Source organism: Melospiza melodia, unplaced genomic scaffold (genome assembly GCF_035770615.1).
Source record: "Melospiza melodia melodia isolate bMelMel2 unplaced genomic scaffold, bMelMel2.pri scaffold_28, whole genome shotgun sequence".
Lineage (NCBI taxonomy): Eukaryota > Metazoa > Chordata > Aves > Passeriformes > Passerellidae > Melospiza > Melospiza melodia.
In genome coordinates this window covers 965,956-982,366 of record NW_026948600.1, presented here as the reverse complement: position 1 = coordinate 982,366, position 16,411 = coordinate 965,956, and positions in this window count along the sequence as shown.

The window sequence follows — 16,411 nt, the reverse complement described above, 5'->3', positions numbered from 1 at the left end:
GTCTCTCTGTCAGCTCAGGGAAAGAACAAGGCTGGGCTTCCTTGTGGCAGCTGGGACTGTGTTTCAAGCTCTCCTGGGTGCCCTTTGCACTGCAGGGGCTGAGACTTCATTGAGATACTTCAATGTTTTGAAGCACACTTTTGAACACTTGGAATGGTCCCTGTTCTTTTAAGGGCAGGTTGCTTCAAATTGCCAAGTGAGCGTCTGCCTTTCAGGCCATCTTTGACAGCCCCTGGTAGAAGGACAATTGCTGCTCAAAGGAAAGGTGCACAAGGGCCAATATTGACTGAGCGTTCCCTTTGCTTCCCAGATGCCATCTGACCAACATCTCCAGGAGGGCTGCCCTGCATGGCAGGAAGAGACAGAGGAGAGCCTGTGACCATCAGGCAGGTAGAACTCCTCTGCTTGTAGATATGTTTATAGATTTCTATGGTTATTTATTAGTGGTTATAGTTCCATTTATAGATGATAGTGTTCTATTTATATAGACATTTATTGATAGATCTGCGTAGTTAAATGTGGATATGTATATAGGTATAGATATGATATAATTATATTTTATAATATATTTACATTTGTAGATTTTCAGAGTTAGATTTTTCTATGTGTAGAGTAAAATATTTATATATATATATGAAGTTACATTTATGAATGTGTATAGTTATATAGTAAGAGGAATGTTTAGATGGAGAGACAGATGGAAGGATTGCTGTTTGTGTAGGCCTAGGCTGCATTTGTAGCTCTTTCCCCCCTCAGCTGCCTTTTTCACCTCTTGCTTTTCCCCCGGTGCCCCCTGTGTCCCCTGTCCCTGTGCTGGGTCCGAGCTGGCGGCTGGGCCGGGTGGAGCAGCACTTCCAGCCCCGGCTGTCCCTGGAGTGGTGGGAACTGCCGCTGGCCCCAGGCACTGTCCCTGAGGAGCTGCTGAAGGACGGTGAGACTGAGGGGACTGAGGGGGCTGTGGCGCTGAAGGGACGGTGACCCTGAGCTGCTGCTGGGGCTGAGGGCTGTGGGGCAGCCGAGGGCCATGGTGGCACTGAGGTGACAGGGAAGTGGCACAGGCTGGCAGGGTGGTGGGTCTCAGGGGACGGGATGGCTCAGAAGGGACTGAGGGGGGTGAGAGGAATATGAGGGGCTGAAGAAACTGAAGGCGGCTGGGGCTTCACCGAGAGCATGGCGGGGCTGAGGGGATGGAGGGGGCCAGCAGGGAGCACAGAGGGCTCCGGGACTGCAGCTCTGCCAGGCCTTGGAAGCAATTCCAGAGCCTCCACTTTTGCCACAGCTGCCATGAAGACCTTGAGGACAGCTGGAGACTGACGGGAGCCAGCAGGGAGGAGCTGAAGGCCAGCAGCGAGAGAAGTGAACGGGGCCCTGCTGCTGCCAGCCTGGAGAGAGCCCGGCTGAGGCCACAGGCCCGGGGAGGCAGGTGGGGCTGAGGCTGCCGTGGGCTGTGGCCGTGGGCGCTGCCCGGCAGGGCAGGAGCGGGCCCTGCCCGTGCTGGGGCTGCTCAGTGCAGCTGCCCCGGCTGGCACAGGGGCTGTCCTTGGGCAAGGCAGCTGTGCTGGCAGGGCCCGGGAGCTGTGCCGGCTCTGCCGGGCTGCCGGGGCTGCGGGACAGTCCCGCCGCGGCTGCGCTCACCACAGCCCGGCCCGCCCGGCTGCTTTCTCTTTCTGACCCCCTGGGGAGGCTCTGACATTTCCTCTGCCCTGATGGAAGTGCAGCTGCTGCCAAGGGAAACGTCCCCATACTCACTCAGTGTTCCCTTTGCTTCCCAGATGTCCCATCTGCTGTCCCTGTCCGTGTCCAGGAGAGCTGCTCTGCACGGGAGGAGGAGACCAAGCGAGAGGCTTTGAAGATGGGGCAGCTGGGATCCCTCTGCTTTTAGTGTTCTTTACAGATACATGGACTTGAACATAGACAGGGATTATTACATCTGTATTTCTGTATGTGGCTTGCTATTTGTATGGATTTATTTCCATGTGTATATTCTTGTATTTATGCATATTTATTTTGTTATGAATGCATTCTATTTGTATATATACATATATGTTTGAAATTACATATATGTGTATCAGTTTATCTCTGTATACATGGATATTGTTATATCTGTGTTAATTCCTATTTCTTATGGGTACAGTGGTGTAGGTATCTCCTTTGATATGATTTTTGTTATATGGCTTTTAAAATAGGAATATTGGTATTTGTATAGGTATATAAGTCTATTTGTATAGGTATATTTATCTGTTTATGTATGTAATTCTATTTTCATATCTATGGATGTATTTTTGTATTCCTAGATGGGCTTAATCCTTGTAGTAATATGTAATAAATTAAGTTGTTAAACGCCTAATTGATCTTTGTGTATAGTGAGTTTTTGTAGAGGTTGGCAAGAAATTAACTGAGGTTGGTATTTGTATATTATTACATACACAGGTTGTAATAATCGAATAAATTCCAGTTTTTAACCTAAATTGAGATTTGTATAGTATAGTTCTGTATTGTCAGTGTGGGTGTAGCACTTTGTAATAAATGACATTTTTCAACTGAAATTGATTCTCGTGTATTTGTGGATCAGCAGCGTGGCTGTAGCAATCTGCAAGAAATGCCATTTGTTAGCTGTGATGTGTGTTCTGACATTTGTGCTACCCAAAGCCATGAGCAGGTGTAAATGCTGGAGGATTTTGGCCATGCAAATCTCCGGCCATGCCCAGCACATGCCCCACCTGCACTCAGGCTGGGCAGGGGAAGTGCAGATTTGGGCTGGCAGCAGAGCCCCACGTTGGCTCAGAACTCGCTGCAGAGGCAGCTGAGAAAACTCCGGGGCTCCACTGAGAGTAGAACTCCAAGCAGGAGCAACCCTGACAGGAGAAATCATTCACAATGAAAAAAAGAGAGAAAATGTGGCAAAGCAGATGTGGGGATGCTCTGTGAGGCTGATAAAATGCTCTGAATCACCCCTGCCTAGGCACGTCTTCTGCAAAAAGGTTTTGTTAAAAACTGAACACCTCCCATAAAATACAGATTGCTCTTTCCCCTTCACTTACCTCGCTGTGTGAGTGGAGACACACTCTCCTCATCACTAAGAATTTTTGCCCTTCAGCACCTCACATTTAATCAAAGATGATGTACTACCTTGGCACCATCAATGAAAACAGCCCTGCCCTCGTGGCAGTGTTTGCAAAGTCTTCCCACCTCCTGTCCCCACATGTGACAGACGGAACCATCCCCTTCTGTCCAAACTGTGCCTGAGCTGAGTGAGGGCTCCAGGAGCTCAGGAGGGTGCAAGAGCACCGCATGTGGGAAGGTTTTGCAAAGCTTCCTAAGCCCCAGTAAACTCTGGGTTTGCCAATCTTCCCCTGCAATATTGTCCTATTCAAAAATGATCTTGGAGGACACTGTGCCTCCAGCTCACTCAAGAAAAGTTTGTTTTCTTCAAGGCTTGAATAGAGGAAAATAAAAATTGTGGTTTTTAGAGTGAAATTCGGGGGGTGGTGCAGCTGGGTTCGCTCCACTATTTGCTGTGGAAAGTAGGGCAAAAGCTTTAAATTCCCAGCAGAAGCTGACTACCAGCCCACAAAGACCTGAATGAGGCCCAGGTGGGCTTGCTGCACGCTGGTCCAAGGGAAAAGCTGGAACAAAGTCCCCTTTTATTGCAGATGGAGTCTGTACTGGTGTGTTCAGGGCTGTCTGTGGTAAGACACGGCAATCCAGCCAGAAACTGTGGATATGAGAGTTCCAACAGCAACCTGCTTCTCCAGGGTGAGGGACGAGGCCAGCCCGAAAGCCTGGAAGGTGCTCTGGGCACTGGAGAAGGCCAGGCTGTCCTTGAGCAGGGATGGCCTTCAAAGGGGACCTCACACCTTGTGCTGCTGACCAAGAGCAGCTGGTGCCCTTCCACAAAATGCATCTTTTGTCCAGCTCTTGGAAAATTCCAGCCAGCAACAATTCCTGCTGCTCACACCAGCCCTTTCCAAGCAGGAGGAATTTCAGCAGCAGCCTGATTGCTTAGTGGCAGGAGAATAAAATACTCAGCTGAGCGTTATCAATTCTCTGTCAGAAGCCACATCCTCAGCCCCTCATCTCCTCCAGTTGTCTCAGACGTGGAGGAAGCAGCAGGAAATCTCTGATCCTGGAAGGGAAAGCAGAAGGAGGAGAGGCGGTGTCCGGTCCCTGGGGCCTTAGGAGCAGTGAGAGCCATCCAAAACAGGATCTCTGCTGGGCTGTGGAGATAAGAGTGACCAATCAGCAATGCTCTGTGTGAGACTGGAGCCGTCTGTGAAAGTGAGCATGGAAATCTGACCTTGCAAAACAGAGAAAAGGTGTCCTTGGGTATTTGCCAAACCTCGCAGGGGCTCTGAGCCACCTGGTCTAGTGGAAGGTGTCTCTGCCCATGGCAGGGGGTTGGATCTAGAGGGTCTTTAAGGCCCCTTTCCAACTCAAGCCCCTCTGTGATTCTGAATTACAAACCCACAATGACAAGGAGAACACAGCAAACCTGGCCTCCGCTGCGTTGCTGGTGGTTGCTGCAGTCACTTGTGTCACCTGGAGACTGGTTTGGATCTGGAGAAATTTTCATGGTCCCAAAGTATTTCAGTGTGACTTTCCTGGTTCAAGGCCCCAAAAGATGCTGGAACAGATTATCTGCAAGCACAGAATTGGTTAAGCTGCCTGTGAACCTGATGGAAGAAGTATAGTCATGTTATTGCAGCATTTACCCTGTACAGGTGATATTTGGTTTCCATTTTGAAGATGAAATGTTCTTGCACAATGCTTGTATATGCAGAAATACTGGCTTTAAATCCTAATTCCATCTTCACACAAGGATGTGTAATCCCTCAGAAATGTTTAACACAGAGCCATATTAGCTTTGGGCTGGGTGGTGTGGTTTGTTTAAAGTGTGTGATGAGTAATGGCAGCATTAACAAATACCACTCTTGTTAATTTGGGTCTTGCCTTTATCAACCCTGTTGCATAGAAATCACTTCTTTAGAGCAGAGACTAAATGAAATTCCTTCATACAGATGAGAATTGTGCAATTCAGGCTGATTAAAGGGGAAGTTTTCTGTTATTGTGAAAGGACAATTTAGATAACCTGTTTGCTGTTCATCCTGGAGGTGCTTTGCAGTTAAGAGTGAAAAGAAAAAAGGCATTTCTCTTAAGAAGTGTCTTGAAAGAGCTTTTTGTATTACCAGAAGCAGCTACATTGATATTGACCTCCACAATTAGAAATGCACAACAACCACTTTGGTGACTTAATCTGGCCATGACTTTTAGCTGCAATTCCAAAATCTCATCAAATATGTTGCTATCCTTTAAACAAGGAAGGAGAGCACAAATACCAACAATTCTCATCAGCCTTCTGGGTTGGAAAGACCATTTAATTTATGCTCCCTTAGCTGTTAGCCTAAACCCTGCTGTGCAAACCTTACGTCTGTGTTGGACCTCATAAACTTCTTAAGCATCAACTTAGGTGCAACCCTGCTAAAAAACCCTTCAGGCACCACACTGATTTAGAGTGGCAGGACTTCACTGTTCTAGCAGAGAATTTACTTTACTTGCTCCTGCAAGTCATTTCCAGAGAAGACGTGAAATCAGTGCCTTGCTATCTGGATGTGATAGGATTTTCCTCCTGTCCCAACAGACAACAGGGGAAAAGATTTGTTTCTATTATACCATTGCATCTAAATCTTTGGTTTGAGAGCAAAAGGAAAATGTTCCTTTAAGAAGTTCTGCCCAGACTTTTTGGCATGAGGACAAGCTGTGTTGTGCTGGCAGGAGCAGCACTGTCCCTGTGGGTGCAAACCCCCTGAAGGATGAACAGGCTGCTGTCACAGGGGCCACACCTGCAGCATGAAAACCCACCATGCCATTAACTTGATGCAAACTAAACACAAGTGACTCAGCTCTGCAGCCTCAGCAAGGACTTGCCTCTGCAGAGATGTTACTGACAGACTCAGCTCTTGTTTGCAAGGGCTGTTAAATTGTCACACAAATCAACCACCCCTCCCTCTCTTGTCCTTGGCTTCCGGCTGCTGAGCTGCTGCTGAGAAAGAAGAGGCAGAGTCCTTCAGGGCAAACGGGGACTTTCCAATGGGCAGAAACTTCCTCCTTTGTTTTGTTCTCAGTGACAACAGAGGGGTTTGTCTTCAGTCCCTGTGTCAGCAGGGAAATTGTGCCTGCCCATCACACCTAGGATCTGAACAGCCTGGATTTTTATTGGTGTAAAATCCACAGTGACCTGACCTTCTGCAGGAATACGGAGAGAAGAGTCAAAAGGGATTCCTGGAATGTTGCAATAAGCAGAAAGTGGTATTAAACATATATAGATTAAAAGGCATAAAAGCTCATAAAAGCTCATATGGAACTGATTTAAACCTAATAAAAAGAGGCATTTTATTGTAATAAAGAGTGAGGGTTGCAGACCACAGTGTGAGATATAGCTACTCTTCATAGTTTAGGAAGGTTTATTAAACCTCATCAAAAATACAACAGAAGACTGAATAAAGAAAAAAGGTTACAGCACCAGGAGCAAAAGATTTTCCTCGCCATGTGCTCAGCCCCCTCACACTGGAGACTTTCCCTTTTTAACCCTTTAACCCCTCCCAAAATTTTGTCCATCAACCCACTCTTTGCTGTCCAGTGGAGGAGATCTCTTCCTTAAATCCTGATTGGAGGTCAAGTGTGGCCATAGTGACAAGCCAGCCCTCCCAGATGTCCCAACCCCTTGGGGACATCTTGGAGTCATAGTGACAAGCCACCCCTCCCAGCTGTCCCTTGATAACCACGGGATGGGGTGCAGCATAACTATAAATCTATAAAACTTTTCTTAACTTATATACATGATATTTTTCTATTAATTGTGAGAGTCAATCATCACATGACTCATCTATCACAACAGGAAAAGCAGTTTCTGGTGGGAGGAACACTGGTTTTAAAGGTAGGACCAGCTCTTGAGGTTTGATTTGTTCCCTCTTTCAGATTACAAAGAAGTCATGGTGTTGCAGGGTAGAAGCTGGTCCCAAAAGTTTGAGAACACGGTGTGATAAGATCACCAGGGTATTTTATCCGTATCTAGGAAGAAGCCCTGCAGAGCTTCTCTTTAGCTCTACTGAAAGTAGAAGTCCTGTTTTTACCAAGAATTTTGATCTCTTCATGTTTTGGAGAAAGAAAAAGAAAACCCCAAACCACCTGAAGTTTACATTGAGGTGAAGTGTATCACAGAGGGATGAGGGCTCACCAAAGCAAGAGACCCTCCTGTAATTTAAACTGTTCTTTCAATAATACCAATAATTTCTCAGTACATGTTGATTTCAGCAGGCACCAGATTCCCTCTTCTTGTTCTGGCCTTTCACATATCACTAAGGGAAGGTGAGGCTGTGTCATTGTCATTCGGATTTTTAATTCTTCAGAAGTCAAAACTGAATTCAAGTAAAGTTCATTAAACTGCAATTTACATATATGATAAATAGGTATGATTCGTGCTGATAAAAATTGAAACAGCAATCAATATTGATACAGTAATTGATATTTGAGAATAATAAAATAGTTAGAAGTTGTCATGCCAAAGAAGAGAGGGAGAGGAGGGGCTCCACCCCACCCCCCCCTCTTTCCCAGCAGATGTTGTCAAGGACCACAGGAAAGAAGCTGAAGATACAGTTGCTAAAAATGAGTAAAAACCTGGTTGGGTCCCAGAACATGCTACTTATAAGGGATTTATTGCCTTGATATGTAGATGCAGTGATACGTTAGTCTTGGCTTACATTGTACTGGCTTGGTGCGCATGTGTAACCCAAAGGTAAATAAAAGGACACAGAAGAAGACTACAGAGCCTTCATCAGTGACGACCCCCAAAGACTTGTGTGACCACCAAACCGAGTGGTGGCACATGTGTGGTAAAGGTGGTAATGAAGGCGGAGATAGAGATATGACGAAGTGAAAATGGGAGGAGATGGCATTGACACATGGCATATAAGGGGTGATTTTCACTTGGCAAGCTTGTACGTGAAGTGGCAAGGGTCCCAGAACCCTGCCCTCTGTACCCTGTGGTTATCTTTTGCTTATGCACTATTATTGGAACCAAATTATCCGTTATTTTAATCAAATTATATTGTATCCAATTTTATATATTTTTTATTTTAACTATTCAATTAAAATTGTTACTAATTTTAATATTGTTTGTGGTTTTTTATGATAGGATAATTGGGCAAACATAACAATTTTGGTGCCAACATCCGTGACTCTCTCAACTCCGGGGAGGTGGATAGTTTCTGGGAAGGAGCTCCCCACCAGACTTTTAAGTGGTCCCAAGGCTAGACCACTCTCCCTTGGGAAAAGAGAGGTTTTATTACAATAACGCATAAGCAAATTAGTTTTTAAGAGGCTCCCATCAGAGTGCCGGCTTATAGGAGAGAGACTATCCATAGAAAACTGCTTTGTGAACGAAGACCCTCATGAGAAAAGGAGGCTGTGAGTATCATGGGGTTTTGGGTCGGGGGGCAGCTGTATGCATGTGTGAGTGTGTGTGGAGTGTCTGAGACGGGGGCAGGGCAGTGCCAGACCCCCGAAGCAAGTGGGACCTCCCAGTACCGCGTTTTCGTGCCCTCCGAGAGGACGCTGGCCGGGAAAGGAGGGAAGTGAAAAGTGAATGAGTGGGGACCCTGGGAGGGTTTGACCCAGGGGGAAGGAGGGGATCCCTGGTCCAGGCACCTGTGGGAGGGTCCTTGAGCAGGAGGGATTGACTCAGTAGGGAGACTGAGAAAGAGAGTGAATGAATAGGTTCAATTTCCTTGGAGGGGTTGGTAGCAGGCAATTTAGTATGTGATTAGATGGTGAGAGGATGGGGCTAATAGATTGAGAAAGAGGGAGAGATAGGAGTGGAACAAGTAGATTGCAGAGGGAAAGATAGGAGTGGAACAGGTAGATTGAAAAGGCAGTGTGACAGAGTAGTAAGTGAGGAAGTTGAGCCACGAGGTGAGTGTGGGAAACTGAGGCTTTCCTGGTACCGGGGATTTCTTAGTTTGCTGCTGCCAGAAATGGGTCAGGGAAAAAGTAAGTTCCTTGACCCAGGGGCTGCAGATTGTAGGAAAATTCGCAGAGGTTTGAGGGATCTGAGAACCGTGAGGGGGGTTCTCAGGGGGGGAGCATTCCTCAGGACAGACCGCTGGGGATGATAATACGGTTTTGGGATGAATGAGAATCCCGAAGGGAAGAAAATCAAGGAATTCAGAGGGCAGTGCCTAAGGGACATAATGTAGGAAAAGCTTTGAGTGAGCATCAGAAAAAAGATGAGTCCCCAGCAGAATGGTTAGAAAGATTAAAAAGAGACTTGCAATTCTATTCTGGTATAGATACTGATACTGCAGTAGGGCAGGTTCTTTTAAAAATTCAGTTTGTGACCAGATCTTGTTGTGACATCCGGAAGAAGCTGGAAAAATTAGAAGATTGGCAGGACAGGGGACTTCAAGAGTTACTGAGAGAAGCACAAAGGGTGTTTGTAAAGGGAAATGAGAAAAAGCAGAAAACAGAAGCCAGAATTTTGGTGGCAGCAGTTCAAGAAATGCAGGCAGCTTTGAATACAGAAAAATCTGCAGGGAAAAACAAACAGCAGATGTCAGGATCTAGTTTTAGGAACACAGGACCTGTGCATTTTTCCCGCCACAAGAAAAGACTTTAAAAATTCTTGTCCTGCTTTAAGGGTGCAGGACCTACCTGTTTTTATTGTCATAAAAAGGGGCACCTGCAAAAACATTGCAGAAAGAAACAGCAAGATGAGAAAACTCAGGAGAATCAGAGAGGTCAGGAGTTCTGTTTAATGAAGGAGACCAAAATACAACCAGAAGAGCCCTTGATAATAAAGCTAAAAATAGGTCCTCAGAGCAAAGAAGTTATATTTTTAGTGGATACAGGAATTTCTCAGTCGACAGTGACAAAATTACCCCAGGGATGTGAGATAAGTCATGAACGAGTTTCAGTAATCGGAATTACGGGAGAGGCTTTCCCTGTTCCTGTAATGAAAGGAGTGCAAATTGAAACAGATGACAAATTTGGAGTAAATGATTTATTGTTGATACCAGAGGCCGAGAATAATTTGTTAGGCAGAGATCTAATAATAGCCTTAAATTTACAGATAAAACCATGTGAAGAAAAACTTAAAATTTATTCTTTAACTGAAGAAGATAATTTAGAAATTAATGACATGGGTTGGCATTCAGGTGAAGTAGGAAAAAGTTTAGGGTAAAGGAGTCTGCTCCCCTTAGTCCCTCCTGGTCAGCACAAGCCTGTGAATTTTATGTATTACTCTGTGCTTTATTAATATTAAAAGGGTGAGAGGAGACTATTTATACAGACTCCAAATATGCTTTTAGTGTAGTACATACTTTTAGAAAAATTTGGAAGGAAAGGGGACTTATAAACACTCAAGGGAAAGGGTTAGTACATGGGGGATTGATAATTCAGATACTTGAAGCTTTCAAGGGCCCAAAGAAAATATTAGTTAGAAAGAAATAATTTGGCTGATGAAGAAGCAAAAAGAGGGACCTTAAGAAAAAAGGGATACTGAAATCATGACCTTACCAGAAATAGAAATTCAGCAGGAGACACTTTCCCTTCCGCTAGCAGAACTGGCAGCTATAAGGAAATTAGTAGTAACACTTAAGAAGGGAAAGTGGGTTTTTCCTGATGGCAGGATTATGATGCCAAAACCAGTGGCACATTAGATCTTAGATAACTTGCGTAGACGGACACACTGGGGAGCAAGATCCTTTTGTGATCACTTTTTTAAATTTTATGGGTGTATGAGGATATTTGAAATTAGAAAGCAAATTACCCAGGGGTGTCTCACCTGTTAAAAGGTAAATAAGAAGAAGCTGAGGAGCCCTCCCTCTGGAGGATGCAAAACAGCCTACAGGCTATTTGAAAAGATCCAGGTTGATTTTATAGAATTGCTTAAAGTGGGTTGGTGGAAATATTTGTTAGTTATAATAGATCAATTAAGTCAGTGAGTTGAAGCATTTCTAGCAGCTCGGGCTACAGTTCAAACGGTAGCTAAAATATTGTTGGAACATGTAATTCCAAGAATGTGATAATATGGTGAGATTTAAGTTAATTTATATCAACCCCAATTTATTAAGAATGAACTAGGCATTCTGGAGTGGCTGCCGACTGCAATTCCCTTGAGTTCGGAGGCAGAAGAACGCCGGTGAAAAAGAATAAAAGACCTTCTGAATCGGTGGGAACAGCCTAAAAGATCGAAGATCTCCTCCAGGGTCACCCACCAGCAACATTATTAGAATTGATTACAGAATTGCAATTTCAGAAACTGAGATTGATAACACCTGTTGTTAAAAGAGCTCAGAGACAAGTAAAATGTTGGGAGTGCGGTAAACATGGTTTAAGATGTCATCCGTGGATATGTATTGTTTGCACACTTTGCTTAAACTCATGGTGGAGAGTAACTAAGACGGAAGAGAAGGAGAGACAATTGATTTGCTTGTTTTGCTATGGTTATGTATTTAGCCAGCTAACTGTAGAACGCATTGCTAGTGATTTTTTTTGGGATACCTTTGAGACTAAGAGACGGGACTCTTCCAGCAGCAATTGGATTAACAGAGAACTTAGATTAATTGGTTCTTGCTATATTGGCTATAGCACAAATAAGAGAACAAGCAACTCATAATATTATAGACCAGTGACTCATAATTGATAGTTGTTGTGGAGAAGAAGTCTCTACACCACATCATAGGCACATTCCAGGGGCATATTGGCGCTGTGAGTGTGCCTATTGGAGGCGGCGACTTAATGCACTCCCTGCCCTTGAAACAGGTAATAATTAGAAAAATCTTATTGTGGTTGGCACATCCCTGAAATTTTGGAAAATACAGGTTTATGGTATTCCGGCCTAATCTTTTCCCTGTTCTTTTTGTTTTAATTATTTCTTCTTAACCAGCCAGAACTGGGAAATGGCATTTAAAAGGAGACAAGCAAACTCTGTGGGGCTATGAGTACCAAGGAAACTAAAAGCACCAGTGACTAGATCCTGCGATATTACCTTTGCTACCAAGAAGACTGGCATCTCGGCCCTTGGTTGCAACCCAAGGGGCCTTGAGAATGGTAAAAAGGTAGATTTCCTGAGGATTATTTTCGCTATGATCATTCTGGTACCCTGGGCAGTTGGCCAAAGCCAGAAGGCCACACTGGACAGAGTTTTAGCAATGAGAAACAAACAAGGCAAAAACTAAGTCCCAGCAGTTTCAATATTTGTGACTATTGCAATCACCCTGTGTGGATTAAGGACAAGATGGAATCTGTGTTTGTGACACACCCATACGACAGTTCTGCCTGCTACAATCACAGCAGCTTTATAGATGTTTTTATTAAGGAAGGAAAGATGTATTGGGAGGGAAAAATTTGTGATATAATGGACGAGCTCCTTATCCCCATGGTGATCAAATTTGCCCTCAATATGAAAGATTCTTTTGTTTTGAAAGAGATGATAATAGAAAAGAACCAAGTATAGGCATGGGAAACCGGGCACTAAAAGAAAAATTGAAAGATAAAATAAAAGAAGAAAAAGAATCAAAGGGGAATAGAGGAAAGAACAGGAGAAAAGAGTCCACGGAATTGGTTGAATTGTATAAACAGCTAAAACAGTACTACAAAGATTGGGATTTGCCAGCCTCAAATAAGAATCTGTGGGATTGATGCAAGAGATTGTTACAGAATTGGGATTATCAAAATGTTGGATTTGTGGAGGTCTAAAAATGGCTGAAAGATGGCAGTGGAAAGGTGAGAGCTTAGCTCCAGAGCAATCTTTACAGTGGAACCACACCCAAATTGCTGGAACATTGAAGAGACCTGAAGGATGGATTTTAAGCCATCAAGTAATTGGAATCATTTGTATAACTCGAGAAGGAAGGAAATGTAATAAAGTAGTAGGGCATACTCCTTGTAAATCCACATTGGTGGTTAATATGGATAATCGTTCAAAAATTTGAATAAAAGAAATAAATTGTGAATGGGATGAACAGATTAATTTATGCTGGTACAGAAGTCCTAGAGCTAACTCCTACCAATCCATCAATGGCCTGAGGTCTTATTGGGAACAACCAGAGAAAACTGATAAGAAATGGAAAGCCCCAGATGGGATATATTGGATTTGTGGGCAACGAGCATACAGTGAGTTACCTCAAAAATGGGGTGGAACCTGTACCTTGGGAATAATACAACCCTCCTTCTTTGTTCTACCAAGGTCTAGGAGCAATGTGTTAGGAACTGTGCTGTATGAAACCCTGCAGTGGAATAAAAGAGATTTGAGTCTCAACTTTCCAACAGCAGTAGGGAACCAAAAACGGGGGGAGGACGAGTGGCCTGCAGAACAAATTATAGCATATTATAACCCAGCAAGATGGGCTCAGGATGGGTCATGGGGATAACAGAACCCCAGTTTACCTGTTGAATAGATTAATAAGGCTCCAAGCAGTAGTGGAGGTGGTGTCAAATCACACCTCTGGTACTTTTAAAATGTTGGCCAGGCAATATACACAAATGCGGGCGTTTGTGTACCAAAACAGGATTGCTCTAGACTATCTGTTGGCAGAAGAAGGAGGAATTTGTGGGAGATTTAATGAATTTGAGTGCTGTGTAGAAATTGATGATTATGGGGAAGCTATCACAGAACTTGCAGAGGAAATTAAAAGGGTGGCTCGTGTGCCCGGTACAAAAGTGGAATTCAATCTTGAAAGCAGATCGGTGGGGTAACCTCTTTGGAAGTGTTTGGAGGAAAAAGTCAGAAATCATGTTGTTATGCTCAATTCTGGGACTACTGTTTCTGCCTTGTATGATTTGGTGTTTTATTAGGCTAATTCACTCAGTGATTCAGGAGATGCAGATTACAATAATGTCTCTAGATTCAGAATCAGCAGAAAAAGGAAAACCAAGATCTATAATGGTATTAAAAGCTAATTTGACCCCTGTTAAAGAACAAGAACCTAAAAAAATTTAAATAGACCAGGAAATGCTAACTAAACTTGAAAGAGAGTGTGAAAGACTAGAGGCAGTAATAGAGATGCTGGAAATTTTTGAAGCTGAAAAGAGACAAGAAAATCAAAACTCCGAAGAATATAAAGGATATCAGGGCACAGCTTTTTAAATACAGCACAAATCACAATGATCAAAAAGAAATGGGGGATTTGTGATAAATAGGTATGATTTGTGCTGATAAAAATTGAAACAGTAATCAATATTGATACAGTAATTAATATTTGGGAATAATAAAATAGTCAAAAGTTGTCATGCCAAAGAAGAGAGGGAGAGGAGGGGCTCCACCCCCTCCTTCCCAGCAGATGTTCTCAAGGACCACAGGAAAGAAGCTGAAGATGCAGTTGCTAAAAATGAGCAAAAACCTGGTTGGGTCCCAGAAAATGCTAATTATAAGGGATTTACTGCCTTGATATGCAGATGCAGTGATACGTTAGTCTTGGCTTACACTGTACTGGCTTGATGTGCATGTGTAACCCAAAGGTAAATTAAAGGACAACGAAGAAGACTACAGGGCCTTCATCAGTGACGACCCCCCAAGACTTGTGCGACCACCAAACTGAGTGGTGGCATATGCGTGTTAAAGGTGATAATGAAGGCAGAAATAAAGATATGACGAACCGAAAATAGGAGGAGATGGTATTGACACATGGCATATAAGGGGTGATTTTCACTTGGCAAGCTTGTACGTGAGGTGGCAAGGGTCCCAGAACCCTGCACTCAGTACCCCACGGTTATCTTTTGCTTATGCACTATTATTGGAACCAAATTATCCCTTATTTTAGCCAAATTATATTGTATCCAATTTTATATTCTTTTAACTTTTCAATTAAAATTGCTACTACTTTTAATATTGTTTGTGGTTTTTTATGATGGGATAATTGGGCAAACATAACAACTTTATTATATAAATATTAAAGTTTGGTATTACAAATATAGAATAATACTATTATAAATAGGAAAAAAATATAATTTTATTAATTCAGTAAATTTTAGTTTTAAGGGGAAATGCATAATTATTTTTATGTTTTGGGATGTCAGTCTGTAAGAGACGGTCCAAAGATCCCTCATCTGCCTCACAACCGCCGTCAAGGACGGAGATTGAAGCCCTCCCCAAGGACTGAGACTGAGACCCTTCAAATTCTAACCCAGGGCTGCTGGCATGACTGGAGCGGGATGTCTGCCATAGGAAGCGGGATGTTTCCCATAGGAAGCAGCCCTGAAACAACGGGCCCCACTCACTGCTGGCACCGGTTTGTGCTGTTCAGAACTGGGCTGTCTGTACCTGCTCCCAATGGATTTATTCTCCACTGTTCCCTCCATGTGCCGTCCTGCTCCCCTCCTGGCGGTAGATTATAAAAGAGCCCTGAGTTAACCAAAGACTTTGAGACTGTCCCTGATGTGACCAGACGGATCTATTGGCCCGACCACGAGGATTTCATCTCTCTGTTGGCAGCTATTCCCCCCTTCCTTTTCTCTGTCTCTCTATCCTTCATCTCCTTTCTAATCCTTGTGTTGCATCTGCTGTGGGCACTCACTAAAATGTGCATTTGTTTTGGTTAATAATGAAAGTGCCCTGCTGTGTGTCTTTGCACCCTGAGATCAGTGAAACGAACCATCATGACCCCTCTTGCACCAGGGGATTGTGGCACGGCCTGATAGGGTTGCTGCCCACAGCGTATGAACGTGATCTTCTTGGTGGCAACTGCACTGCTTCATCTGCTCTTGCTTTCTGGTCTCCCTATCCCAGAATCACCTATGGCACCTGCTTTTCTTATATTGTGGTTCTCTGTAGTTCCTTCAATAGCCAGTCCTTCCTAAGTTCACTCTTGGAATAGGGGATCATCACCTCCCCATCATATCGAGTGCATTCAAATGCACTTGAATCCATTTTGCCTGCATTGTTTTTTATTTACTGTGGAATCTCTGTTTGAATTTTCAACTTCTGTCGAGGTTGGGATTGAAGGTACTTGATATTTCGCATTCAGATTCAGGTGGTTTCTGTTTCTTACCAGTGAAACAGCCTCACAAGCATGAGTTCTGCATCCTTTCATCTAAGGCACAAAATAGCTCCCTATCTCTTGTTACAAGCCCTGGATGGTACCAAGGAGACCATGGTGATACTGGAGATCCAAGAAGACCATGGTGATACTGGGGATCCAAGGAGACCATGGTGACACCATGGACACTCATGGAACCATGGGCATTGTGACACAGCAGGGCTTCATGGAACCAAGGAGTCAATTGTGACTCTACCAAACCTCATGGAACCAAGGGCCCATTGTGACACTGAAGAACTTCAGGGAACCAAGAGTCTCTTGTGACACAGTGGAAGGTGCTCATGAAACCACAGAAACCGTTTTGAAACTTCAAGGCGTGG